The following is a 14972-nucleotide window of genomic DNA, read 5'->3' as shown; positions in this document are numbered from 1 at the left end:
TGAGGAAGATACATATGAAAATGTGGATCCAGGATCAAATAATACAGAAGCCATGCAATCACAAACCAAAAGATTACCTGTGATAACAGCATCATATGTCTCTGCTTCAGACCTCCCGGGGAAAGCATAACAATGGGCCCTATCACCTGTCAGCCCGTTGCCCCTACCATGTTGTGCTGCAATAGTTCCAACTTGCCTGCCACCTCGGATGATTTGGTGACCACCATTACCTTGACCACCACGTCCTCCAGAATGGCGGCCTCTCCCGTGACCACCTCTACCTCTAATTATTAGGGGTTTGTAACTTTGTTTTGGAGAATTCCTCTTAATATGTGCAGTCTCTCCACATCCATAACAATCCCTGGAGTCTAGCATAGGTCTCTATGAGAATGACGAAGTCTGGGGATAACCTCCAAACTCAGAGAAATGTTGACTGGTCTGCGATGGACCCCCAGCTACAGCCTGTAGTGAAGACTGAATAGGTCGGGCTGGGTAACCTCCTGAACTCTGTCCTCTGGAGTAAGAACCACTAAACTCACCTCCCGTACGGAACTTCTTAGAGGTCGACACCATGGTGAAGTTGTCTGGCTTCACCCCCTCCACCTCTATCACAAAGTCAACCACTTCCTGAAAGGATTTTGCTGCAGCAGCTACCTGTAAGGCTGGGATCTGCAAATCTGACCTCAATCCTTTTACAAAGTGGCGAATCCGCTCTGGTGGACTGAAGCAAAGCTGAGTGGCATACCTGGATAGCGCAAGAAATTTAACCTCATAAGCAGCAACAAACATCCTTCCTTGCTCTAGGCTCAAGAACTCATCTCTCCTCCTATGCCTCAAAGTCCGGGGTATATACTTCTCCATAAATAAGTTGGAGAATGATGCCCAGGTCATAGGTGGTGCCTGTGCTGGTTGACACTCAACATACGACCGCCACCACATTTTGGCATTCCCCTGAAACTGGTAGGTCACAAACTCAACACCGAATCGTTCCACTATGTCCATCTTGTGTAGCAGTTCATGACAATCAACCAGAAAATCATAGGCATCCTCAGATTCAGCACCCTTGAAGACTGGAGGTTTCAGCTTTAAGAATTTAGTGAAAAATTCATGTTGATCACTCGTCATTATAGACCTTGTAGTCAATCAAAGAAACGTGCCTACTTCCAATGAGGCATCCATGCGGGGAGCCACAGCAGCTGCATGTTGTACTCCCGGAACCTGAGGTGCTGGTACAGGAAACACTGGAGGTGTCTGGCCCCGATCAGATAACCCGCTAAGATAAGTGAGAACCTGGTTAATCATCTCTGGGGTAGGCTGGGGTGGTAATTCCTCATCTTGCACCTGTTCATTTTCCTCTTCCTCACCCTCTCTTACTACCTAACCAGTTGGTGGAGGAGTCACCACCCTATTACTAGCCGGACCAGGTGTTTGTCCTCTACCTCTAGAGGACGTCCCCCTGCGACCTCTACCACGGCCTCTTGCCGCTGCTCCTCCTCGAGCTACAGCCCAATGTTTGGCTCAGACGCACCCTGTCTTGCCGGTGTTGGTGTTGGCGCAATTGTTGCTCTAGTTCTAACCGTCTGTGAAATAGAGTGAGGATGTCAGATACCAATTTGTATCAACTAGATACCAATTGGATCCAAGTAATAGCACGAAAGAATGAAAGAATGGAATTTTCCTAAAGTCCTATAGCCTCTCAAAGAAAAGTAAGGGCGTCCCCTTACCGTTCCTCAAGACTCTACTAGACTCGTTCTTGTGTGATGCGACCAACGAACCCAATGCTCTGATACCAAGTTTGTCACGACCCAAAACGAGCCGCGAGTGGCACCCACCCTTATTCTCCTAGGTGGGCGAACCAACAAATGTAAACCTCAACATATACCAATAGTTCCACTATAAATAATATAAATAATGTGAAAGCTCCAAAACTCATTAACGAAACCAATTAAATCAACTTCTAAAGTTAAATACTTATTATTCCCAAAATCTTGAAGTCATCACATCAAGAACATCTATCCTCAAATTTCTAAATCTAAGAGTATTAAGAAGCTAAAATAAGTAAAACGATGGTCCATGTCCGAACTTCAATACATTAAGAAGTGAAGGAGAGAATCCAGAACGAGCTAGGAATAATAGCTCACCCTGAAATCTGATGTGCTGAAGACTGGCTAAACTTGAGGACGAGTCGAAGTCGATGGCACGCTTGCTGCACCACAAATAACAAAGAAGAAAATTACAAGTGGGCGTTAGTACAAGGAACACGTACTGAGTAGGTATCATCGGCCAACTCAAAATAGAAAGCAATATATACTGAATAATAATATAAAATCAACCACAATACTCAACAGGTGAAAATCAACAAGTATAAGAACCATTGACAACAACACCAAGCACACCTATGAGGACTCAAGCCTCCACACTATACTCATTTGGGAAATAGGTTCTCTAATTTGAGTATATTAACACATTTTAAGATTTCTCCTCTTTATTATTATCATGTCGGAATGTGACACTCCGATCCCCTAATTCTACGTGTCGGAACGTGACACTCCAATCCCTTAGTTATACGTGTCGGAACGTGACACTCCGATCCCCTAATGCTACGTGTTGGAACGTGACACTCCGATCCCTTAATTTTATGTGTCGGAACGTGACACTCCGATCCCCTAATGTTACGTATCGGAACGTGACACTCCGATCCCTTAATTCTATGTGTCGGAACGTGACACTCCGATCCATTTATCTCATTATTTTAGTTCATCAAGCCTTCTTTATGTCCAGACTGCATCTTAATATAGAGGGCTAAGGTTAAAGATTCCACAATCACAACATACGAACACACAATCAAGCATATAGAAGACTTTACAGTACTACCCAACACATATCGATCACTATTTAGAGTTTATCTATCAGATAGAAACAAACCATAACCTACCTCCACCGAAGAATCATGATCAAGCACGCTACCTTCTCAATGCCTTTGCTTTCCTCTTCGTTCTCTCTTTCTCGCTCGTTCTCCCTCTCTCTGTTCTTTTTATTTTTCTTCTCCAAATTCTTTTTCTTTTACCCTAATTATCATATAATCAAGTATAAAAGATGATAAAAGTAACCCACTATTTATTTCAAGGTCATCTCCTTTAACCCCCAAGTAAATAAATTATTAAACTTACCCCACTAATTTCATACTTATAATCATGAATAGTCCAAAACACCCCTTAAAAAGTTTTAGCAGAATTCCGACCTAGTTGGGGTTACGCAACTTGTGACGGCCCGTCGTATCTTCGACGGTCCGTCCTGCAGGTCCGTCACAAAGTTTAGAGAGTCAAATTCAGTGAAGAGGTTTGTGACGGTCCGTCGTACCTACGACGGTCCGTGCTGCAGTTCCGTCGTGAAGTTCAGAGAGTTGGCCCCAGTACCCAGATTTCAGAGTTGAAGTGTTTTGAAACGAAGAAGCTCAATGGACCGTTGTGCCTATGACGGTCCGTCGCGTGATACGTCGACCCAGTCAGTTTTTATCAAAAATAATTCTACTGCTCGCGATGACTCAATAGGTTGTTACAGCTCAATGAAATATTATTAACAAATGGAAGATTGGTGATATTAAATGATAAATTAATGATGTTCTTGGATAGGATTTTCACGTTTCGACATGGTATTTTTGGATCGTTGTGTCACGTTCCGACACGGTATTTTTGAATCGGAGTTTCACATTCTGACACATTATTCTTGGATCGGAGTATCACGTTTTGAAACGTTATTCTTGGATCGGAGTGTCACGTTTTGACACGGTAATATTAAACGAAAAACATGTTGTATTAATTGAAGGTACTCAATCTTAAAGAACTCAACTCCCAAAATGGTTTGGTTTGGAGACATGAGTCCTCATGTGTGATCTTGATATCATTGATTGATTACGAGCGTACTTTAATGTTGTTGACACTTGTTCATGTTTTATGTTTTTTGTCACCTGTTAAGTGTTATAATTGAGTTCATGCTATTATTTATTGTATATTACTGCCTATTTTGGGTTGACCGTTGATACCTACTCAGTACATGTTGCCCTCGTACTGAGTCTTACTTGTGTTTTTCTTTGTTTTCCTTTTATGAAATGCAGCGAGTGTACCTATGACTTCAAATTTCCCTCAGCTATAGTCAGCCTCCTGCATATCAAGTTCAAGGGTGAGCTATTTATTCAAGCTCGTGTTGGATTCTCTCGGTCATGACATGATGTCCTATTCTTTCAGACACATACCATTTTATTCTTTTATTTTGGTGTATTTGATATTCTTAGACTTAGTATTGGAGATTAGATGTCCTTGATGTGATAACTTTAAGGTTTTGGGAAATGATATTTAGTAACATTTGAGTTTTCGTGTTATGCTTGTATTTTGTAAGTTAGGTTTTAAATTGGTTGGTTCACCCACTTAGGAGGTTAAATGTGGGTGCCACTCACGACGCGTTTTGGGTTGTGACAAACTTGGTATCGGAGCGTTAGGTTCGATGATCTCACACAGAAGGACAGGTGTAGTAGAGTCTTGCGGAACTGTATGGGAACGCCTTTACTTTTCTTCGAGAGACTATGTGACTTTAGAAAACTTATTTCTTTCTTTCTTTAGTGCTACTACTTAAATCCAATTGGTATCTAGGTGATATAAAGTGGTATCTAACCTTCTTCACTCTATTTCGCATATGAGTAGTATTAGAGTAGTAGAATTGGAAACACCAACACCAACAAGAGAGTATGTGTCCTTAAAAATAGATATGTTTCTACGATCACTATAAACATGTAATTACTAGTGACTAGTATGATCTTTTTATTAAGTTCTTAAAGTTTAAATCACTATTCTTCATGGGTACTGAATATGAAGATGCTTATGATTTCCTTATTGTTTGTCGTGAAAGATGTTTCCTATGATGGATATGGTAGAGTGATGGAACATTGAGTTTCTGACTTACTAATTCTGGGAAGATGCAAAAATGTGGTAATAGTCTCATGTTGAGTCTTACCGGTGATGACACTACCTATAACTTGTGTAGCATTTTATGGCTTCTTCACGGAGAAGTACATGTTATGGATCTTAATGGATATGGGGTAGATGGGGTGAAGCAAAATAACTTTTTCAAGGTGACAAGATTCAAAAAGTTCTTAAGGGACGGCTAGATAATGAATATTATTACTTTGAAAAATATAGTAAAGTTCTCATAAGAATATGGATTGCTTAGTGACTAATGAAATTTTGTTGAGTCAATTGAGGGCAGGATCTCTACTACGATTTTATAGATTAAGTGTATATAAAAAGGGTTATGATACGACTACTACATTAATATCGATAGTTATTTGGTTAAAGTTATGATGTGTATTATTTTTGTCATTGGTTGTCTAGTGTGAATATTAACTACTTAAGATGTAATTGGTGGTGTGACATATTTTAGGTAATGGGATTCTGCGTTGCTTTCACATTTGAGAAACCAACTAGTTTATTACTATAGGCAGTTGGATTGCATTAATTTTTTTTAGAAATATTTTAGCGGTGGATTTTTTATACAATATTAACACATTTAGGTTGTGAAATGTATCTTAAGGATTCTGAATGATGACTGGTGATTTTATCTTAAGTTTCAAAGAGTAGATTAATACTTGAATGACAAACTTATCGAGACAGAAAATCCTATTGAGTATACTTGGGTGAAGGAAATTGAAGATTTTAGTAAGAAAGTGCGTATATAATTGGGTTAATTCCTTAAATTTGATCAGTACACCTGAGTTTAAGGTGTCAAGGTTAACTTCTTGACGAAGACAAAGACTAATTGAGTATGATGAAATAAAAGAGAATTTGTGAGGGGTTGTGATTGAGATGAAATTATATAATAAGGATTTGTTGTTTAAATTAATTTTGTATGATAATAAAGACTTGCGAGTATCTAAGATTGTGATTTCTACTATTTAGTGGGTAAGGCGATCGTATGGCAAGTTTAAAAGAATGTAGGGGTATCACTCAGATAGAATTTAAAGGAGCTAGAGTCATAATTATAATAAGATAAAATTTGTTGAATGTGTAGCCTTCAAAAATAGGTAAGAGCAGAAATATTTTCTCTTATTTCAAGGACTAAAAATGTACTTTTGAGTGGAGTGATAAATTATGTTGTAGTGTTGAATTTATTAATGATTATGGTTGAATTTTTAGCTAGGAATATGGTAAGGTTGATAGAAAGACGCTAATAAGCTAAGATACACAAAGTCATAAAAATCTTCAAGGTATCAACCGTGTTGATAGATAAGGAGATTGAGTTACATTGTTCGATTTGCAATTCAAACGTTTCATTTTAAATCTACTTTTGTGGTGGTATGTTTTATAGGTATGAGTTTTTTAGGTAAATTAAAAATAAATAATACATTGTTTACATCAGATATTAAACATATGGAAGGACTAATGCATAGTTTTGACTGAATAAAAATTGTTACATTTGATTATTAAAGGACCAAAGGAGAATTTCACTTTAAAGCGTTAGTTTAGATTATAAGGTAAAATATTATAGATTATTGTTCAAAGAATAAGATTGCTAAGCGAGTTAGCGAAATGAGCAACAATATGGTGTATTGAAGCATTCAAGGTATTTGAAATCTGTGTCATGGGTAGAATTTAAGAAAGGTGAAGCAATAAAACGTCTTATATAGACCCAGGATCAAAGTTGATTATTGTATGAATTTTCTCTTATAAGATTATATATGACTCTGAGATGTGAAGTAGTTTGGTACATACTTACTAGGAAATTATGACCAACTTTATAAAGATTGAGTTTTGGTTTGGGCGAGAAACAACGAGATATGAAAAAAATAGAGTTTTACGTGGGGTTAGATTGCTCAATTTCAGATAGATGACATAAGAATAATGCACATGGTGTGATATAATTCTATATGGTTTTTAATAATTTAGAGTTGGATTAATAATACTTTGTTGATGGGACTGTATAGAATATTATGATGAGTTACATAGATAATTGATGGTGAATAGAGGTTATGAGCTTAGAGTATACATAATAATTTGAGTGACCAAGAATTTTCCTAAGTCATGGCATTAGGTATGTGATGGTCTAGAAGGGTAGCTAAAGCATGGTATGTGAAAGTGGTGTGAAGTTGACTTTGGGTTTGATTTAATAATTTTATCACGATGAAAAGGTACTATAAAATTTTAAATTAGTGTTTTTAGTCTTGTTTGAAACTCGTAATTGTCATGAAATGCTTAAATAGAAAGAGAGATAGCCATAGTTTGGACATATATTTTCTAAGAATACTTTGAAACTAATGATGGTTTGGGAGTAAGGTAGATGATTTATAGGGTTATGATATTTTGTTAGTATTAAGAGGGTTGACTTTAGTGGATGTGGTGTTCGATAAATTAAGTATATGTGTGTAATTACAGTAGGGACTAAATTGAGAATTCTGGGTAGCAATAAAAATCAAAGAGACAAGAGTCAGATGAATGAAAATGTTGATATGGACACTATGGAAGGAGTATCTAGAGTTATTCGACTATGGTTATGCATAATTTTTAATATGACCAACTACTACATTTTGAGCGCAGTTTAGAGTCTGATTCATTTTCTACGTCCTCGCGTGTTTTTGCTTTTATGGGTGAGTCTCTAGTAGTGGATCATGTGTACCGATTATGTGATTTTCCTCCTAGTAAGGTGACATCCTTGGTTAGACTTGTTTATTCTAGTTATGGAAGATTTAGTGTTGCTTGGCATAGTTGAGTATACTAATGATTCTAGACGCACACCTTGCTTCTGAGAATTTATGGAAGAGCTAGCATGGTATTCATCGTCGTTCCATAAACTTAAGATCAATCTCATCAGCACTTTCATGTTTTTTTTATGTGTGATTGACTTTGTGGGGACCATTGGGTCTAGTTTTTTTTTCATTTTTAAGATTTGTCTATAATAGCTACTAATCTAACATTTCAACAGTATTGTTAGAGGTTTTGTATTATTGGGTGTATCCCTCGATGGTGTGTGTGTGTGTGTGTGTGTGTATATATATATATATATATATATATATATATATATATATATATACATACATACATACACACACTTATACTCGTGGAAAGCTTATGTTGTGAGAATGAAATATTGATAAAATTTATGATGTTTTGTGCATTATAAGTGTGTGGCGACTTCAGGTTCACTCTTGATTGTAACCAACATTGATTAAGGACTTTATCATGGCTATGTGGGATATCATCATGACGATTGTGTCATGATCTAGTTGAAGAATCGATCAGTTGATAAGTCTACTTGAGAATAGTTTTGTTGTTAGTTGAGCTTGCATACAACAAGATTTATCATTCGAGTATTGAAATGGCCTCATTAAAAAATTGTATGGGAAGAGATGTAGATCTACAGTTGGTTGGTTTGATACTTTTGATATGAGATTTGGGGTACTAATATTTTGAAGGAATTGTTGAGACAATTATCCTTTCTTACTCTAACTTTATTTTGATCATTCGAGAACGAACGTGGGTAAATTGGTATCTAATGTAACAACCAATTTGGTCATTTTGAGTACTAGAGCTTTTTATTTCATAAAATACTATTCAATAGATTTTAAATGAATATGTTGGGCTATTCATAACTATATGTATAAATTTGTGGGGCAATTTTAAATATTAACTTAGTTAGTGGTTAAAGAATATAACACTAAAAATAATAGTGGGTCCCTTTTGCACTTTTATAATTGGTCTTATATAATAATCATGAGTAAATTTTATGTAAAAAGAAAACAAGGGTTTAGGCGAGGAACCTATCAGCAATATCATAAAGCGTTGTCCGTCAGGTAAGACCTTCAACAAGAACTTCACCACTATTCTATGTATAAAGAAGGTTAGGCGAAAATACATATTAGGTTTATTATAATATTATTATTTGAATAGATAGGAAATTGAAGGAGATGCATATTTTGTTACTGGTTGGAATTGGGGAGACAAACATTTAATTCTTTGACTAAAAAGGAACTCCAAAATGATAAATCCATTAGCATCAATAACAAAATATTATTTTAGTAGTTTTGAAATATAGAAGAAGAACATATTAGTTTGACCATGAGATTTTTGCAATATACCTCCGTTTGGAGTAGATAAATATGATATTATTTATTTTTTTTAATTATCATATTATGATTTAAGTTTTGATTTAAGTTTTGATATGTTGGTAGAAATAATTAAGTATCAATCATATTGTTTAAATGTCATTAAAGTTATGCTAATTGAAGAAATTTAGATTCACCTTAGGCTTGTACTTTAGGAAATTGATTATAGTTTTGGGTGAGTTGTTAGATCTATGATAGTAACATGAGTTTTCATAGACTCATTAACTTACAAATTATGCATATATATTTTATACATTGGAAAGGTTATGAGGCATTGAGGAAAGGAATAGTATTGGAGAAATAACTTGCTTGACTTCGGTTCTTTGGTGGATGTAGGTTATGGTTTATGATATTTGATAGTAAACTCTTAATAGTGATTGATATGCATTGAATGATATTATGAAGTTTTCTATGTACTTGATTGTGTGGTTGTGTGGCTTGGTTGTGTGTTTTGTGAGTGGTCTGAAATCATGAGACCGTGGAGTTCATAATCTTGAACTCTCTCTATCGAAGTGATGCCTTGAATAAAGAAGGCTCAATGTAATATTATTAACAAATGGAAGAGTGATGATATTAAATGATAAATTAATGATGTTCTTGGATAGGATTTTCACGTTTCGACACGGTATTTTTGGATCGGAGTGTCACGTTCCGACACGGTATTCTCAGATTGGAGTTTCACGTTTTGACACATTATTCTTGGATCGGAGTATCACGTTTCGAAATGTTATTCTTGGATCGTACTGTCACGTTTTGACACGGTAATATTAAAGGAAAAACATGTTGTATTAATGGAAGGTACTCAATCTCAAAGAACTCAACTCCCAAAATGGTTTGGTTTGGAGGCATGAGTCCTCATGTGTGATCTTGATATCATTGATTGATTACGAGCGTACTTTAATGTTGTTGACACTTGTTCATGTTTTTTGTTGTTTGTCACCTGTTAAATGCTATAGTTGAGTTCATACTATTATTTATTGTATAGTACTGCCTATTTTGGGTTGACTGATGATACCTACTCAGTACATGTTGCCCCCGTACTGAGTCCTACTTGTGTTTTTCTTTGTTTCCCTTTTATGAAATGCAGCGAGTGTACCGATGACTTCAGATTTCCCCCGGCTTTAGCCAGCCTCCCGCATATCAAGTTCCAGGGTGAGCTAATCATTCAAGCTCGTGTTGGATTCTCTCGGTCATGACATGATGTTCTATACTTTCGGACACATATCATTTTATTCTTTTATTTTGGTGTATTTGATGTTCTTAGACTTAGTATTGGAGATTAGATGTCCTTGATGTGATGACTTTCAGGTTTTGGGAAATGATATTTAGTAACATTTGAGTTTCCGCGTTATGCTTGTATTTTGTAAGTTAGATTAAATTGATTGGTTCGCCCACTTAGGAGGTTAAATGTGGGTGCCACTCATGTCGCATTTTGGATCGTGACAAAAAAATTCATAGATTCATCAACAGAAATGTGAAAACATCGGTCGCGATACTACTCAAAAAACTTGCAGACACATATCTAGTGTATGAATCCGAGAGGGATTATAGGTGTAGCTGAAAGGAGAGAGATTTATCCAAGAGAGGATAGAGATGTATTAAAGAGGGTATAAAGATGCATTCGAGAGAAGATAGAGATGTATCCTAGAGGAGATAGTGATGTATACAAAGGATAGGAATATAGCTGACAAGGAATTTTTGTATTTTTTTTAAAATCATAGGAAACTTTAGAAACTATAATAAAATAAAATGTGAACTTAGGTAATTTTTTTAAATTATAATTAAAAAAATAATTGTTTATATTGGGCCCGTGAACGGGCCTTCAATTATCTAGTTTCTATTATATAGAAGAGTGAAGTAGTAGGACGACCAAGGGTCAAAATGTAATTTAATTCTAACAAAAAATTATTAAGAAAGATAGTAACGAATTCTAAAAACATATTTCTATATCTGAAACAAATAATGATCAAGGGTAAAAAAGTAATTTCACGCTAACAAAAATCTATCAAGAATAATAACAAAAAACTAAATATTTCTGGAAACATCTTTTGTTATTGTTATTACTATTGACTTATATTGTTATTACTTCACTTTTTTTTCTTTTTCTTTTCTTTTGTGAATTATCGTGATATATATTTATTACTCTATTTTACTTACTTGATTTGATTTAGTTCTTAATATTTTTTATATTCATTATACTTATCAAAAATGTCTGCTTTAAATATATAAATTTATTATGAATTAATTATTTTCACTTTTATTTTTACTCTAATCAATATATTTGAAAAGAAATAAGTGAGATAAAATTAATAATATATATTAGATTGAAATTTAAGAAAAGGATATTAAAAGTAACTTTACAAATAAAAATGAATAGGATGATATATTTGCATTTAAGATGATCAAGAATAATTATATAATTTCATTCTAACAAAAATATATTAAGAAAGATAGCAAGAAAAATAAATAATTTTAGAAATGTTTTTCTATATATAAAGTGAATGACGATCAAAGGTAAAAATGTAAATTTCCGCTAACAAAAATCTAAAAGAATGATGACAAGAAAACTGAATAGTTCTAGAAACATCATTTTGTTATTACTTCACCTTTTTTTTATGAGTAATTGTCTATCTATTCATCACTCTATTTTACTATTATTTTAATCTAATTCTTAATATTTTTCTATACACTATACTTACTAAATATAAAAATACATTTTGGATTAATTATTTTCACCTTTATTTTTATTCTAATTAATATGATTTAAAATAAATAAGTGTGATAAAATTAATAATATATATTAGATTGAATTTTTCTATTGTATAGGAGAGTGAAGTGGGAGGACGATCAAGGGAAAAGATGTAATTTCACGCCAACAAAAATCTATGAAGAAAGATAATAAATAATTCTAGAATTATCTTTCTACATGTGAAGTGAATAATAATCGAGGGCAAAAATATAATTTCACGCTAACAAAAATCTACCAAGAATGATAACAAAAAGTTAAATAGTTCTAGAAACATCTTAAGTTATTGTTATTGCCATTAACTTATTTTGTTATTACTTCACTTTCTTTCTTTTCTGAGTTATTGTGATTCCTATTTATTATTACTATTACTTTAATTTAATTCTTAATATTTTTTTCTATTCATGCTTATAAAAATGCCTACTTTTTATATAAAAAAATTATCATGAATTAATTATTTCCATCTTTATTTTTGCCCTAATTAATATGCTTGAAAAAAATAAGTGTGATAAAATTAATAAAATATATTAAATTGAAATTAAAAAAGATGTTAAAAGTAACTTTACAAATAAAAATAAATAGGATGATATATTTGTATTAAAGACGACTAACTATAAAAATGTAATTTGATTCTAACAAAAATGTATCAAGATTAAATAATTCTAGAAACATCTTTTTATATATGAAGTGAATGATGATCAAAGGTAAAAATTTAATTTCATGCAAGGAAAAATCTACCATGAATGATAACAAGAAAATTAAATAGTTCAAGAAACATCTTTATCTATTTATTATATGAAAATAAATAAATAATGATCACGCTTAGCTCTTAATAATTATATATCAAGTATAATATTAGGTGGAATCAATCAAAATTAAATTAAAATTTATATTTATTTAAATTTTGTGTGTTGAAATATTTATTAATTTTGTGATCTTATATATATATTTTTTAAAATTATTTGGCTTCCTTATATTAATTTGTGCATATATGTGGACTTTTAAAGATCTGAACATTTTAATATAGAGTATAATGATTTTTAAAAACTTTAAATCTTCTTTTTTATTTCTAATTTGTTACATATTTGAAAATTACATTAAAAAAAACTTAAAACCCAATCTAACAATTTAAGATATTTTTTATTAAAAACATAATAAAATTTTGTTGACTCCCTTATTTTTATCGAAATACAAAAAAAGTTACATATATTGTTTGAAAATAAAGTAAGAACTAAAAAGTACTATGATTCATAGTAAAATGACAACTAAAAATATATGAGACTCATATAAGAAATTTCATTTACTTTTCTGAAATCAATTGTATCACATAAAATAAAAAAGATGTAGTAATATATATTATTCAAAAATGACACAAAAGGGAAATAAATTAATAATTTGAAATATTTTTTTAAAAAAAACATATATAAAAAAATTTAGTTCAAATTTCATTTGTGTCACATAAATTGGAAGAAAAAAAATCAACATACGTTGGGTCTGCGCTAGTGGGGGCACTTGATATCTAATATTATTTATATAGAAGAGCCAAGTTAAGGATGACCAAGGAAAAATTTGTCAAATCATAAATATTCTAGAATGTTTCTTTCTATGTTATGATATCAAGAAAATTGTAATAGATTTGTAATGACAAAACAACCAAATATATTGTCCTAAATACCATGTGTATCCTAATGATGTAACATTTAATATGGATCCACATTTTCAATCATACTTTTTTTTTCAATATAGACTAATTTTAATTAGTCTATTTTAATGAGATATTGTCTATTTGTTTTTTTATATGGTGTAAATTTTTCACCAAACCAAAAATATTCTTAAATAAATTTAGGATAAATTTTTATTTTTACAACATACTAATGATTTTTATAGGTCTAAAGGTAATTCTAAATTAATGATTTGTTAAGACCTTGAAAATTGATTTATGTTATGCTTGTCTAAAAAAAATCATATTAGTATATTACAATAATATGGTTAATTGACTTCATAACTTATTTTAAGTAATATTCCTCTATATTATTTTATTATTTTATTATATAGAAGAGTGAAGTGGTAGGACAACAAGGGTAAAATTTTGATTTCATCCTAACAAAAATTTATTAAGAAAAATAGTAAATAATCTAGAAAGATCTTTCTATATATGAAGTAAATAATGATCAGGGGTAAAAATGTAATTTCACGCTACCAAAAATGATAATAAGAAAATTAAATATTTCTAGAAAAATCTTTAGTTATTTTTATTACTATTAACTTATTTTGTTATTACTTTGCTTTTTTTATGAGTCATTGTAATATCTATTCATTAATCTATGTTACTATTACTTTAATTTAACTCTTAGTATTTTTTCTATTCATTATGCTTATAAAAATACCTACTTTAATATAAATATACATTATGAATTACTTATTTTCACCTTTATTTTGACTTTAATGAATATACTTGAAAAGAAATAAGTGTGATAAAATTAATAATATATGTATTAGATTGAAATAAAGAAAAAGATGTTAAGAAGTAATTTTACAAATAAAAATGAATAGGATGATATATTTACATTTAAGGCGATCAAGAATTGAAATTAAATTTCATTCTAACAAAAACTATTAACAAAAATAGAAAGAAAAAATAATTAATTCTAGAAACGTCTTTCTATATATGAAGTGAATGACGATCAAATGTAAAAATATAATTTCACGCAAACAAAAATCTATCAAGAATGATAAAAAGAAAACTAAATAGTTCTAGAAATATTTTTAGTTATTATTATTATAGTTGACATCCAATTTTGGCCCTCCAATATATAAATTAATCATCGAGATTTTAAATTTTAAACGATTTAAAATAATTAGTTTTATAAGAATTTCAAAATAAAAATAAAATAATAAATATAATATGCAAGTTATTTTAAATAGTTTCATCGCTTTTTTCATGATTTTAAATAATTTATTTGTTCTAGATAATTATATAATTAGTATATTTTATGAATATTCAACAATCATTTCGAAAAGATTTTATATTTTATTAAGTAGGTTACGATTTTGAACTAATGAGTTTCATGAAATTCA

The sequence above is a fragment of the Solanum lycopersicum genome, chromosome 9 (genome assembly GCF_036512215.1).
Source record: "Solanum lycopersicum chromosome 9, SLM_r2.1".
Lineage (NCBI taxonomy): Eukaryota > Viridiplantae > Streptophyta > Magnoliopsida > Solanales > Solanaceae > Solanum > Solanum lycopersicum.
The sequence above is the reverse complement of the archived record's forward strand: the minus strand, read 5'-3'. Positions refer to the sequence as shown.